This window comes from Benincasa hispida, chromosome 11 (assembly GCF_009727055.1).
Source record: "Benincasa hispida cultivar B227 chromosome 11, ASM972705v1, whole genome shotgun sequence".
In the NCBI taxonomy this organism is placed as follows: domain Eukaryota; kingdom Viridiplantae; phylum Streptophyta; class Magnoliopsida; order Cucurbitales; family Cucurbitaceae; genus Benincasa; species Benincasa hispida.
Genome location: NC_052359.1, coordinates 1,707,980 through 1,717,862, shown reverse-complemented (window position 1 = coordinate 1,717,862; position 9,883 = coordinate 1,707,980).

Genomic DNA, 9,883 nt, shown 5'->3' with positions numbered 1-9,883 from the left:
TCCTTACGGTGACTTGGGTTGGGGAAGGTGATGAAGGTAGGGAAGATGAATGTGAGGATTACTTGGCCATGCTTTGGTGAGTGATAGAGTTGAAATTTTTTTTTTTGGGATTTAGGAAGAAATTTCAAAGGTTGGGTATGCAGAGGGTTTGTTTAGGGTTTTCTTTTTCGCAAAAGATTCAAATAGACTTCCTCAGACGAAGGAGGAAGGAATTTATAGGTTGGGCATTGATGGGCTCAATGCAAATTCTGCGTGACAGGCTTCGAGATACTCAAACAGCCTACTGCGCGCTCCTCGCATTTATGAATTAGTAGAAAAGGACCTTTCATCTACTAAGTCATCATTTCCTCGGAAGCTTAAATGATTGGACTATATTTCGCAAAAAGAATTTATTTTTGTATTTTATTCGGACGGGCGTAAGGTTAATGATTAACACAATGCATCCGTTAACGCAAATGCATATTTGCAGAGGACGGGCAACAACACATGTATTAGCGTAACACATCCCTCAACTCAGTGCATTTCTGGAGGATGGGCGCACGGTATTTCTACTGGCACAACACTACCTCGACATAGTGCACTTTCGCTAAGGACGAGCGTAGAATACATACGTGCACAACACACCCTTCAGCGCAATGCATTTGAGTAAGATGGATGCAAAGTGTATCTTATCAGCGCAAGATGCACCCGTCATCGCAATGCATACTGGATGTTTAAAGTTTATTATTATTATTCTTTTATTTTTTTATTTTATTTTAATTCATCAACAACGCAAGTCGATACGACTTTGCGATGTTCATTTTCTTTTTTGTCATTCACAGAGAATTAAGAACAACGCAAACTATAGCAGAAAAGTAAGTAAATTGAATAAGGCATGGAAATAACGCAATTGAATTAAATTGAAAGTACATTCATAAAGCAGTAAAGGCCAATTTTAAGAAAGTAGTAAATAACGCAATGCAGAAAATAGTAAAGGAAAGCTGTAAAGAAAGCGATTAAACATAGATTCTAGGGATGCTGATTGAAAGATAAACTTCTCACGATTATCGCAATCCACACTCCTATAGGCGGTAAAGCTTGCCTGCGCAATGTCATCAAGAACATTGTTCCTTCCCATGAGATCCCGGGGCTTTTGAGTTATTTGGCAGCATTCTCGGTGTTCTATTGTAAAGCTCGGCTGCCAATTTCCCGACTTGGATCTCCAAGTTCCTTATTGAAGACGCCTGCAACTGCATGACTACGTCATTTTTCTCAATATATTGTTTTAGCAGGGACTCTAATGATGACGAATTTATAGAGGTGTTCGATGAGGACGATTGGTTATGCAGTTGCCTTTGATGACTCTGATTTTGATTCTGGTGAAAAGATGGAGGATTTCCTCGATTCCCTGAATTGCTGTTCTGATGATTCCTCTGGCCTCCTTGGTCAGTGTTACCCCCCTAACCGAAGTTAGAATGATTCCGCCAACCTGGATTGTAAGTGTTGCTGTAAGGATTGTTTTGGATAGCAAACACCGATTGCGGGTTCGATGGGCACATCTCTGTAGTATGGCCCCCTCCGCATTGGACGCAACTTATTGCGGCTACTTGTGCTGACGCATTGGGTTGCGTTGAACTTTGAGAGAGGGCACCTTGATTAATTGCCATTGTTTGAAGGAGAGAGGTCACCGCGGCCAGTTGTGTGGCTAAGGTTTTCATTGTATCTGCTGGTACATTGGCGTTTTCAGTTCTTCTTCTCTTGGGGCCACTTCCCCCATGCCCATCATCCACCCAATCATCCGTGTTTCGTGAAATGTGATAAGGATGACCTTGGCTTCCATGTAGGTTTTATCCATAAATCCTCCCGGTGCAGAGGCATCAGCAACGGCTTGCGTTGATCGATTTAGGCCGTTATAAAAATTTTCCATCAGAACGCAATCGGGAATCTCGATATGCGGACAATTCTTCACCAATCTCCTGAAATGCACCCAGCCGGTGCTTAGAGTCTCGTTATCCATCTGCTCGAAATTCAACACATTCTTTCGTCTCCTTGCGTTGATGGTTGGAGGGAAGAATTTCTTCATGAACCACTCCACCAACTGGTCCCATGAGTAATTAATTTCTTCATGAACCACTCCACCAACTGGTCCCATGAGTAACTTCATTTGGCTCAAAATGAGCCCACCTCTTTGCCTCATCCCTCAGTGTGTACGGGAAGAGGTAAAGTCTAATTCCTTCAGGGGTGATGCTAGGGATGGAGAAAGTGTTGCACATCTCCACAAAGCTGGTCAGGTGGGCGTACGGGTCTTCACCTTGTAGACCTCCAAATTGCCCCACATTTTGTATCATCTAGAGCATGACTGAATTTATTTCAAATCGTGCATTCTCTTCGATCATTAGTTGTGAAATCCCGAGCGAGAAGTCGAAAAGATTGGGTGTCGTATTATTTCTCATGGGGATATTACGGTCAGCAGCAAGAAAGACAGGATCTTGCGCTGGCCGATTTGCCCCCTGATTTCCCTCGGGCCTCTCGTTGTTAGCCATATTTACTCTTCTTCGCCTAATTCTGTTCTAGCGTGCCCTTGTGCGAAAAGTACGCTCGATCTCTGGGTTAGCTTCGAATTTTGGATCAGTTCCAGTACTCATAAATCATCAGCCTGCTCTTCGCGATAAACAGACAGTACAACAGAGATCTGTCCTGCAAAATACCACAAAAGTATTCAACACTAACCGTTACCAATCCCCGGCAACGTCGCAATAAACTTGATGACTATAAAAATAAAATGTTATGCTATGTATCACTTATGCACACTATTGATGAAAGAATGATTCAAGTTCATGTCCCCGACAATGGCGCCATAAACTTGATGACTATAAAAATAAATGTTATGCTATGTATCGCTTATGCACACTACTGATGAAAGAATGATTCAAGTTCATGTCCCCGGTAATGACGTCATAAACTTGATGATTGAAATTTATTGTTCTTTAAAGCATATAGACAATGATGAATTATCTATCTATTGCGCTAATGAATGAATGAATGATGCTCTGTGTGCGCTCAAGTGCTTGCGATAAAGACATTTTATGCAATACTACGTTTTAAATGTATGAGTTGATAGTGATATGCTCGTAATATGCGATGAAGTAGTGCATGTCACAAGTTTCCTTGCACTGAAACCAAGTATAATTTCAACGCAAGTTTCTCAGAATGATCCAAGGTCGAACACAGGGATTGTTGTCGTTAAATGCAATACTAATGTGGTATATACGACAGGTTTTTATAAAGTATAAAGAATTTTATTTGACAGAAATATAAATTGCGCTGAAGTAAAATTGCGTTGAAAGTAAAATGCGTTGTAAATAAAATGTTTTGATAAAGTAAATGTCTAAACTACTATGATATAGGGGTCGAGGACTAGCTGTGAAGTTGTACAAAAGAATCTATGAATGCGATGACAAGTCTTATGAATGAGGTAGAAAGAGAATGAGTAAAAAGTGAAAACATCGCAAGTTCGTCAATTGCGTTAAGGACACAACTAAGGTTTCGCTTTCCCTTGGTATACACCTTTCAGTGATCGGCCTTGTTCCCATACGTCTATGGTGAAACAAAGATGAACGTGATGAACGCAAGGTTGTTTCCATCTCTGGAAATACTTCTTTCTTTAGTTAACGCATTCTTTCAACATTCTCTCGATAGGTGGAATGACATCTTCACTTCTACTCTCACAGGTGAAGATACCGTCGAGCATGCTTTAGCTAAACTTAATTGATTCCTTGACACAGATTGACTCACTCGCTTAATTCTCGTTGTTTATCCCAGGGATTTAAAACACATCATGGAGAAAATGGATGATAAATGTATGGAAAGAGACAGAGAGATGATAATGATGATGATGATAACATTTAATTCTAAAATTAAGCGTTTGATACATGTTTATGAATGAGGGATTAGAGAAGATGAACATAGAAGATGAATTAGAGAATAGAAATAAATATGGAAAGAGTGTTAACATCTTGACACAGATCTTGATCGGAGACTTGTGCTTGCCGGCGTATGGATGTGGTGGAGAGGAAAGCTTCCCTCTCAGACTTGCTTTCTCGGTAGAATTGACCTTTTGCACAGATCTTCAGCTTCGGGAATCGAAAGAATTCCTTGCTCGGAGACTCACCTTTTAGCTTTGTCTCGTAGTTCTCCCGTATTTACTCTATAAAGTCTCTTCAGACCAGCCTCTCTCCTAGTATATCTTTCAGCGAATTTGAGGAAGCTATTTATAGACAAGACCTTTGCTCTTTGAATTTGTGGTCCCCACTGTATAATTATGGTAATTCCTGCCATGGTGTTATGGAAAATTCCTCTCTGCTCCACGATCAATCTATCAAAATTGCACAACAAAAAGTTGTACACTTGTTAGAATTGTCCATGAATGCTTCACTCTTCACATCTTCGATCGATCGCCGCATGCGGTGTTGTTTTTTATTACCGCATGCGGTTGAAATGCGTTGATCGCTAGAGCCCATGATCGATCGTCGCATGCGCCGTCATTGCGTTTATCATTTCTTCGTTCTTGATCGATTGGCGCATGCGATGTAGATGTGTTGTACATTTTGTCTTCAAGCCATTAATACATGCGATGACCTATTTCCTACAAAACAGAGACTGAAACATTCTATTTTGCCATCGCAATGGTGTTAGTGGATGCGTTTACGACTTTCATAATTTTTGTATTTCTCAGCCAATTCTTATACTATTGACGCAACTTTCCTCTCTTTTTGCCGCAATATCTAAATAAAATAGCATAAATAACTTGTAGTTCTACAAGTTATCAATCACATAGTCCTAAGATCACGGTTCTAATACGATTAGCAACCCTAAGGCTTTAATCTTTTAATCAGTTTAATAGGATTAAATTGGCTAATAAAAGGTTAAAGTGCAACAAATCTATCTATAAGGGACCTTTTTTCTAAGGCGGGTTTTGTCTAGGTTGTGGTATCTAAGTTGACGAAAATGTAACACCCCTACCTGGGAACTTACCTGGAAAAGTGAATTAGATAGATTTGATGCATGCATGCAAATTTAGGACAGTCAATTAAAGTGTTTAAATGTGACTACTTGAACTTGTTCATATTTCATAGACAAGCGTTGTTTATGAGCATAGTTTAAAAAGACGACTTAGACTAAAATCAGTAGCCGAATTGTCTAGGTTAATGAACCCTAGGTAGAACATTTAGTAGGAGGTACTTGGGGCATAAGATGCTTCACTTAAACCTTTCATGTTTATTCTAAATAGTCCACATCGTGAGTCTACCCTCAGCCTCGCGGCACCTTTGGCGTGTCCCCCTAACTAATGGTGTTTGGGTAGGTTAATATCAAGGTGGATGGAGAGAGTGTTCATAGTAAGTGGGAGTGGAGGTGCGAGAACATATCCCTCGGTCTCCCTCATTAGGTTGAATAAAGTTACTACGCATCGCCTCGAGGCACCCTGGGAGTGTCTGCCTAAAGGATGGCAGTTTTGCACGTTTCTTTATTTGATCTCCTGTAAGAGGATAAGGTAACTTAGTCTCTTGTCCTAATTTGTTTCTTCCCGATGGTGGGCTCATTAGGGCGAGACTGTGGCACCGAAAGTGAGGGGTTACACTTACGCGGAATGGTTAAAGGTTAACGATTTTGGACCAAAAAATGATGGCTGTTAGGTTCAGTTCTAAGAGTTTGTTCTGCCTAATGGTTGAGAATGTCTCATCCTAGCGAAGGGACAATTGATCACCCCACAGGTGACGTTTTTCCTGCCTCACTGAGGCATCATTCCACGTCTTTGCACACCTTTCACAGCCAGCCTTGACCCCAGCATCTTGTACATGAAGCTTATATCTTGTATCATCTAGCTTAGGTTTATTGTATTTCATTTTATTATCGCATCTTTACCGCTTTACTTTATTTTATCGCAATTTATATACCTGTACAAACACATTTTTAAAGATTGAAAACCTGGTCGCATATATCATGAACATACCACAATAACTTAAACCAGTCCCCATGTTCAACCTCGGATCACACCGAGAAACTTGCGATGGAATTACACTTGGTTCTATCGTAAGGAAACTTGTGACAACGCATGGCATACTACGTGAACACCCATCATTAATGCATATCTAGTGGTAGTATCGCATCATTTCGAGCATAGAACATCAATCACAGTATATCTTAATTTCATTGTGTTACAAGTTTATGGCACCGTTGCCGGGGATTTGGTTCACGATTTATTGTTTGAGTGTGTTTTTGGTATTTTGCAGGAAAAATCTCATTGTACTAGCTGTTCAACGTGGAGAGCAGCCTGGCGGTTTATGGGTCCTGGTGCTGAACCGGAATTCGTAACTGACCCTGAGATCGAGGAACTTTCGGCCAAGGGTACGTCAGGAACGAATGTGACGATAAGAAGGTAGCCAGCATGGCAGACAATAACAATAATGCGGTGCCAGTTGTGAACCAAGGGCCTGTTAGACCAGCTCAGGACCCTGTCTTCTTGGCGGTTGATCGCAACATCTCGATGCGTAATTATGCAGCACCTAATTTGTATGATTTTTTGCCTGGAATCTCGAGGCCGACTGTGGAGGAGAATGCGTGTTTTGAGATTAAGTCCGTCATGTTGCAGATGATTCAAAATGCCGGGCAGTTTAGGGATCTGCAAGGTGAAGACCCACATGCCCATCTGACTAGCTTTTTCGAGATGTGTGGCAATTTTTCATTACCTAGCGTGACCCCAGAAAACATAAGATTGTATCTCTTCCCTTACACCTTGAGGGACGAGGCTAAGAGGTGGGCTTACTCACTGGAGCCAAATGAGATCACTTCATGGGAGCAATTGGTGGAGCGGTTCATGAAGAAGTTCTTCCCACCCGCTGTCCACGCAAGGCGATGAAAGGATGTGTGGAACTTTGAATAGAAGGAGAATGAGACCCTGAGCACCGCCTGGGTACGATTCAGGAGACTGGTGAAAAACTGCCTGCATATCGGGATTCCCGATTGTGTATTGATGGAAACATTTTACAATGGCCTGAACAGAGCAACGCAGGCTGTTGCTGATGCTTTCATGGTAGAAGGTTTTATGGATAAGACATACACAGAGGCCAAAGTCATCCTTGATCGCATCTTGCGGAATATGGATGATTGGATCGACGATGGTTATGGAGGCCGAGGTACCGATAAAAATAAAACTGAAATAGCTATTGTCCCTACGGAGACAATGACCACGTTGGCCGCACAGATGGCCACGGTGACCTTGATCCTTCAGTCAGTGGCAATCAACCAAGGGGCCATTGCTCCACAATCAGCGCAACCCTCTGCACCGGATCAAGTGGCCGCAATCAGTTGCGTCAATTGTGGAGGGGCTCATGGGGCTGATGTGTGTCCATTGAACCTTCAGCAAGTGTGTGCTATCCAGAACAACCCCTTCAGCAGCACTTATAATTCGGGCTAGAGAAGCCATCCTAACTTCGGTTGGGGAGGCAATCCCAACCTAGGGGGGCCAATGAACCATCAAGAAGGCAGTAGAGGAAATCTTCCTTTTCACCACAACCAAGGGCAATCAAAACCGCATAACTAGCAACCATCATCGTCTAACACCTCGGGAGGCTCATTAGAGACACTGCTGAAGCAGTATATGGATAAAAATGATGCAGTGATGCAAGCACAAGCGTCTTCTATAAGGAATCTGGAAATCCAAGTGAGCCAACTGGTCTCTAAGTTAAGAAGTCGAACATCGGGAACATTGTCCAACAATTCTAAAGCCTCGGGATCTACAGGGAAGGAGCAATGTCCTTAAGACATTAAGCAGGCAAGCCTGACCACCTGCAGAGATGTGGATTGCGATCGCCCAGGACAACGCAATTTTCGGTCCATATCTCAATACTATGTTTAATGCTTTATTGAATTTCTGTCTCTTTAAATTCTGAATTCTGTCTTCAACTCTTCATTTAATTCAATTTTGAGTTTATGAATTTATTTCCTCATTCATTTCTCTGCGTTTAATTCTGTCTTGTCTTTAATTCTTTGACTTTTTTGTAATCAATGCATTGTGCTTTAAATTGTGAATGATTGAGTAATAAAGGAAAATCTATTGCCGTAAGCCACAGCACTTGCGCTGATGAAAAGTGTAAAAAAAAAATAAAATAATAAATAAATAAAACAACAATTAATAACAAGAAAGCAAGACGACAATGGACGCATATCAAACCAATCAGGAATGCTTTGTGTTCACCTAACTCAACTGTATTGAGTTGAGGGGTGTGTTGCGCCTGTCTCTTATACACATCTAGATGTGTATAAGAGACAGAGGTAGGGGTTGTAAACCAACCACTGCCTACGGAGGAGGAGGCGGCGGTAGTGGCAGATGAACCAGTGAAGGATGGAGTAGTGGTGGTGGAAGAAGTGGTGGTTGAAGAAGAAGAAAAGGGGAATGATGTTCTGGTCCCAGAGACTCAGGAGGCAACTATCATCGTAGAAATTTATGATGATCCTCCAAGAAGAAAAGAAGAGAAAATTGCGATCAAGGAAAGAGAAGAAGAAAAGATCACAGTCGAGGAGGCTAAGGAAGCAGAGGTTGCATTAGTGACCCTTGACATTGCGATGGGGGAGGTTGCAGGGGATGCGCGGCCAGAAGAGGCCGAGAAGGAAGATAAGAAGAGAGAGAAGCAGCCAGAAGAGGCCGAGAAGAAAGATAAGAAGAAGAATAAGAAGAAGGGAAAGAAGTCTGGAGAGGTGGAGTCTTCACATCATCGCAAGGCAAGAAAAAACAAAGAGCAAAAGAATGATGATGAAGATGAAGAGGCCAAGAAGAAGAGGAAGAAGAAGAAGAAAAAGGAGAGAAGATTGCGCCGACGTGAGAAGAGGCGCCCGAAAGAAGAAGAAGAAACAAGGTAGAGGGTTGTGAGCCCTGAGAAGGATGAAGAATCAACCTCCATGAGGGAGGATAAGGGGAAAACAATGCAGTTGATGGAGTCGGCGCAACTTGAAACAACGCAAATGCTGTCTCTTATACACATCTAGATGTGTATAAGAGACAGGCTCAAGGCCAGTCGCCGTGAAAATCGCTTGGGCCCCACCACGGCCTAACCTATAAATACGACCTCCTCCTTCATTTGAAACCCTTTACCTCACTTTGGCAATCCATAAACCCTAAGCATCTTGCATCCCAAACCTTTCTTTCTATCTAGCAGCTGTCTCTTATACACATCTAGATGTGTATAAGAGACAGCCAGAAACCCTAAGCATCTTGCATCCCAAACCTTTCTTTCTCCCCAGCAGCTCGAGTTTTTATCAGACCTTCCAAGCTTCGTATCCATGGCCTGTCTCTTATACACATCTAGATGTGTATAAGAGACAGCCCTAAGCATCTTGCATCCCAAACCTTTCTTTCTATCTAGCAGCTCGAGTTTTTATCAGACCTTCCAAGCTCGTATCCATGGCTAACCAAACCCCAAACCAATCAACTTCACCTTCCACCCCTGATCAAGTAGTTATGCAAGAGGCAGCATTCTTGGTTGTCAGTCGCAGGTTTGCCACCCAAGCCCATACCATCCCCAGAATCGCCAGAAGATCCCGGAGAAATCCTTTGGCTATTAGGCCTCCATGTTCAAGATAGGAGGAAGCACCAAGAGCATGCCTACGCTAACATCTGTTGTCTCCACTGAAAGCGAGAGGAAGAGACGAGATGATACAGAGGTGTTTGGCAACATCCTAAGTTCCTTGGAGCAAGAAGGTGGACTGCCCGAGGTAGGGGTTGTAAACCAACCACTGCCTACGGAGGAGGAAGTGGCGGTAGTGGCAGATGAACCAGTGAAGGATGGAGTAGTGGTGGTGGAAGAAGTGGTGGTTGAAGAAGAAGAAAAGGGGAATGATGTTCTGGTCC